Source organism: Schistocerca gregaria, chromosome 3 (genome assembly GCF_023897955.1).
Source record: "Schistocerca gregaria isolate iqSchGreg1 chromosome 3, iqSchGreg1.2, whole genome shotgun sequence".
Taxonomy (NCBI): Eukaryota; Metazoa; Arthropoda; class Insecta; order Orthoptera; family Acrididae; genus Schistocerca; species Schistocerca gregaria.
Window position 1 is genome coordinate 661,755,374 of NC_064922.1, and position 5,912 is coordinate 661,761,285.

The 5,912-nt window shown below is 46.2% G+C and overlaps 1 non-coding gene across 1 annotated transcript; it reads right to left on the reverse strand.

The window, feature by feature from the left end:
* Window positions 1-5,133: 5,133 nt before the first annotated feature.
* Trnas-cga (transfer RNA serine (anticodon CGA)) lies at window positions 5,134-5,208 on the reverse strand. Its single transcript has one exon. It is a non-coding gene; the product is annotated as a tRNA-Ser (tRNA).
* Between the last annotated feature and the right edge of the window lie 704 nt (window positions 5,209-5,912).

Here is a 5,912-nt window from a genome sequence, read left to right on the forward strand (position 1 = left end):
AACAGGGAAGGAAGTAGCAGGCTAGGATCTGCAGAAGTCATTTCTTTGTTATCATACACAACAGGATGCAAGGTTAAAAATTTGTCTTCCCCGCAACTGATGCCGTTAGTGTTGAGGTACTACGTTGCGTTTGTGGTAGGGGGACATTGGGTGTCTGTAAAACTGCCCATAACATCAAAGGCGCTATTCTGTGACCGTTCTTACACAACGACGTGCGAAAATTGGAGGGCAAGTTCATTTTATTTGGGTAAAGCCAAGTGTCAGGATCACTGCAGGAGTCAGAATTCGGCGTCTGATGAGACTTTTTTCTTTGTTTGAACCTCCCAAGACTCTAGTTAGTGACAACGCTCTGGTAATTGCGACAAGGGAGTTCCGCGCCATTTGTTTCCAACTGAACATAGTCCATCACCAACCGTATTATCCTTAGAATTCCTTCAATGAGACGGATAACGTAAATTAAAGGTGGTACTGATTATCTTCCATACCAATGCCCAGACCAAATGGGATTGCTCCCTGCCCTGATGGAAATTAGCATTCAACACCGCTAATCATGAAGCTCTTAAGACAGTTCCAGCTGCCCTAATGTTTTCTTATTCCGTAAATTCACCATTATCCCATCTCTGGTCGGTCAATAATCTATTGCCGGAAAGGGTTACTCCAGAAGTTATTCGGGACAGCCCGACAAGGGCCAAGTTAAATACAGAGGTTGCCCACTGGAGAGAAGCGGCGCGGCTAGACAGTGGCCAGCATCCCTGCAATTTTAAAGTTGATGTTCAATTTCCCATTGCCTGATTCTTCCACTACCGAAACAGCCATTGACGGCTTGCCACCTATGAGACTTGTCGTAGTGAAGCTACTGAACCCTGAATGAACATTATTATCCTATAGATACGTAAAATCACCAGTTATGGCTAATTGCATATGTGTGCACTGGTGGAAATATATGTTACCATTTACAACAAAGGCTACGGTTTGAGAATGGACAATGATGTCAGAAACTCGTCATCACAACTAAAAGTTTTGAATGCAACTGTGAGAGAAGCTGAAGAAAAATAAAATTTAGGAAGAGCTTCATACAGTCAACATCCGCGGCAAATACGTAAGTTAATTAAGCCAGAGAAAAGTTAAGGGCAGCCAAAATAAGTCATCTCCAGACAGGGGTAAAGCCAGCAGAATGATTACCAGCCAGACACAACTTAGACTGGACCACATGGAGATAATTAAACCGGGCTTTGGCATATCTAAGGACAGTTTAACGAAATGGGGGAATTTACAAGGGCGAACACTTTGAGAGTGTGGAGAAGTGCAGAAAACAAAACATCTTTGTTTATGTTGCTCTGATTCCTGTGATGAGGAGAAATTGATCGAGGTACAAGAAAATTGCTCATTTCCGGGCAAAAACTGTTTGATTTCAGTTTTATATGTTTGCATATGCAGAAATTCATCCGATTTCCTTACTTGTAGAGCCGTATGAGTATCTTTCTGACTCGAGTAAATAAAATAGTTTTTGCCTTCCTGCGCAAAGAAGGAGATCAAGAAAACTTCGCATACCTAGCCAATATCTTATAACAGTGCTAATCCGAGGATAAAACATATTATGCAGTTATCGCTTGCTTCTCACCAATGGAATGTGATACACTTTTGAGGAGATCTCTCGGTTACAACTTAAAAATACGGAAAATCACACATGTGATTTAGCCGTATTTGAAACTCAAGTTTTTACTTAGCGCAGCGTCGTACACAGATAGCCGGCAGCTTCTGAAATGGAGAGCGTCAGCTCTCTGTTAATGGTCACTTTTCCCGGCAGGATTACATATAAACTTCATTCCCATTTTTGTCCTCGAAAAAATAAAAAAATACTAAAAAAAGAGAAGCGTTACGAACGAAACGTCAGATGCCGCAGTCAGCCTTCGAGCAAAAGCGGCCATTGGTGATGACGTCTGTTGTCATGGGGACGACAGCAGGATAGGGGGGAGGGACCGCGGATATGGACAGCGACACAGATCTCATTTCAGCCGCGAGATAGCGGGCGTGTTGGCGAGCTGTCAAAACAGTCCGAGAGCGCGAAACAATGGAGCGTCACGGAGCGGGGGCGGAGCCGTGTCCTGGCAAGGGGCGAGGGAATGCGACGGCTCCATCCTGCCTCACGCTCTCTCTACCCCCCCCCCCCTCCCATCCTCAATCCCCCCACCTACCAACCCCTCTGTCCCACCGTTCGCCTCTCCAACGCTGACGGGCTTCGTATCTCCACCCGTCAACAAGAAAGCCTATTTTTTCGACACACACACACACACACACACACGGCATGGCAGTGGTGTCGCTGCGAGGTGGGCCAGGAGACGCATAGCTTCACCCACAGCCCTCGCCGGCCATTTCGCATTCAGGCGCTCGCCGCGACCCTCCCGTCGTGCTTGTGATCACGTTCTATATTGCTGCTACACAGGCAGCCGCCAGACGGGAAGAAGTATCGGAAAAGTTTCGACCCCCTCAGACCTCACCTGCTGCGGCTCTGTCGGCTTGATACTGAGAATTAAGCTCGTGTCATCAGGCGAGCTTCGGTCTGCAATCTCCCTCAGTGACTGCAAAATAGGCATGTCTGTTTGGTACTGTGTAATTTACGGGTTAATACCCAACAACAAAGCATTTTTCGTATTACCACAGCATACGCTACACACTTTTTTTTCTGTCTACCTAGTCCTCTTCCCTCGCTCTTTCTGTCGGAAACAAATCATCCAGAAATGTGAACTGCTTATATGACATGTTGAGCACTGCACATGCTTACGAATGTATAATTAGCGTGCTGTAAAATACAGCATTATGTCTTCAAACTGCTAATTACTCGGTATTCATCCTACGTTAGCCTGCAAACACGTCATTATATATCGTACACCCTTCTGCCAGTGGCTACATGGCGATCCACCTCCATTCTTTCCACAGAATCTCTTCTCTATTATTTTCGAAGAAAAATTCTTCTTGTGGATCTTCTCGAAAAAGCTGTACCACACCTACATTTCATTTTTTATTCTATTTATTTATATCTTATTCTTTCAGTTTAGTTTCGGGGACACTGCCCATTCTCAAGTTCTTATTCTTCATCACAAGCTAAAGAACTTATTCATTCTTGTAACCAGCTCAGCTGTGAATTTGCTACGTGACATCATTACTAGACACAGTTAATTTTATAAATGACAACAGTTATATTTTAAGTAGAAAGTTTCTCTGACTAATAATGTAATGTACAGGATGCAAACGATATCTGTTTACAGCGTGTGACTATGGCGTAGTGGAAGTCGAGAAGAACAATTTTATATAGGACACTTGAGGTCTACCGCGCCGTGAATCATCGTGAAATTCTCTTACTAAATCCACTTAAGAAACAGCGTATGCGCGCTGAGCATTATTCTGAACATCTTCTAGCACTCTCACGTCACCGACCTAGTCGGTGATATTTGAAGCTCATCTGTTTTTCACGCTGAAATCGGCCTTTAATACCCTCATACACCAAAAACAACTACGCATCAGAGAGGGGTCATCCGAATGGAATGGTAATCGGTAATGAGACGTACATGCACCATAAAAAAAGTTTCATAGAATTTCGATAGTTTATTTGAGAGAAAGAGCTTCACAAACAGGGCAAGTAATGAACGAGTTGGTCCACTTTTCACCCCTACGCAAACAGTTACTCCGCTATTCTTTGACTGATAGAGTTGTTACACTACTGGCCATTAAAATTGCTACACCAAGAAGAAAAGCAGATGATAAACGGGTATTCATTGGACAAATATATTATACTAGAACTGACATGTGATTACATTTTCACGCAATTTTGGTGCATAGATCCTGAGAAGTCAGTACCCAGAACAACCACCTCTGGCCTGGGCATTGAGTTAAACAGAGCTTGGATGGCGTGTACAGGTACAGAAGCCCATGCAGCTTCAACACGATACCACAGTTCACCAAGAGTAGTGACTGGCGTATTGTGACGAGCCAGTTGCTCCGCCACCATTGACCAGACGTTTTCAATTGGTGAGAGATATGGAGAATGTGCTGACCACGGCAGCATTTGAACATTTTCTGTATCCAGAAAGGCCTGTACAGGACCTGCAACATGCGGTCGTGCATTATCCTGCAGAAATGTAGGGTTTCGCAGGGATCGAATGAAGGGTAGAACCACGGGTCCTAACACATCTGAAATGTATCGTCCACTGTTCAAAGTGCCGTCAATGCTAACAAAAGGTGACTGAGACGTATAACCAATGGCACCCCATACCATCACGCCGGGTGATACGCCAGTACGGCGATGACGAATACACGCTTCCAATGTGCGTTCACCGGGATGTTGCCAAACGCTGATGCGACCATCATGATGCCGTAAACAGTACCTGCATTCATCCGAAAAAATGACTATCTGCCGTTCGTGCACCCAGGTTCGTCGTTGAGTACACCATTGCAGACGCTCCTGTCTGTGATGGAGCGTCAAGGGTAACCGCAGCCATGGCCTCCCAGCTGATAGTCCATGCTGCTACAAACGTCGTCGAACTGTTCGTGCAGATGGTTGTTGCCTTTCAAACGGCCCTATCTGCTGACTCTGGGATCTAGACGTGGCTGCACGATCCGTTACAGCCATGCGGATAAGATGCCTGTCATCTCGACTGCTATTGATACTAGGCCGTTGGGATCCAGCACGGCGTTCCGTATTACCCTCCTGAACCCCACCGATTCCATATTCTGCTAACAGTCATTGGATCTCGACCAACGCGAGCAGCAATGTCGCGATACGATAAACCGCAATCGCGGTAGGCTACAATCCGACCTTTATCAAAGTCGGAAACGTGATGGTACGCATTTCTCCTCCTTACACGAGGCATCACAACAACGTTTCACCAGCAACGCCGGTCAACTGCTGTTTGTGTATGAGAAATCGACTGGAAACTTTCCTCATGTCAGCACGTTGTAAGTGTCGCCACCGGCGCCAACCTTGTGTGAATGTTCTGAAAAGCTACTCATTTGCATATCACAGCATCTTCTTCCTGCGGCCGCGCATTATATTGCTGAAGTGTAAGCCCAGGCTAGCTTTCCACGAAGGACAACAAAACAGGGAGCAGAATGAAGCTTCCTGGCAGATTAAAACTGTGTGTCCGACCGAGATTCGAACTCGGGACCTTTGCCTTTCGCGGGCAAGTGCTCTACCAACTGAGCTACCGAAGCACGACTCACACCCGGTACTCACAGCTTTACTTCTGCCAGTATCCGTCTCCTACCTTCCAAACTTTACAGAAGCTCTCCTGCTGCAGAGTGAAAATCTCATTCTGGAAACATCCCCCAGGCTGTGGCTAAGCCATGTCTCCGCAATATCCTTTCTTTCAGGAGTGCTAGTTCTGCTAGGTTCGCAGGAGAGCTTCTGTAAAGTTTGGAAGGTAGGAGACGGATTCTGGCAGAAGTAAAGCTGTGAGCACCGGAAGTTTCATATCAGCGCACACTCTGCTGCAGAGTGAAAATCTCATTCAGGGAGCAGAATATCTTCCACGTACGTTTTTGCTGTAGGGGTGCTGCGGATTACAACTGCAGGGGTCCTCCTGTGGAATGGTACCACATAACATCACTCCTGGTTGTCTGGCTATATGGGAGGCCACAGTCAGATTGCCCGCTGCTGTCTGGGGTGGCTTCAGACATGTCTTCGGCATGGAATCGCACTGACTGGAGTACCGCTGTCTTCAGTGACGAGTCCCTCTTCGAACTGAGGTCCGCTGACCAGCGGAAACATGTCTGGAGACGCCTCGAACAATGGTGGGGGTGTCAACCTGACTGCAGCATGCCATACTGCCCGACAAACAGAAGTGATGACGCTTCCATTTTTTTTTTTTTTTTCATAGCAGGACTCGCCTTGTTATCATCCTCAAAGCACAGTGGTA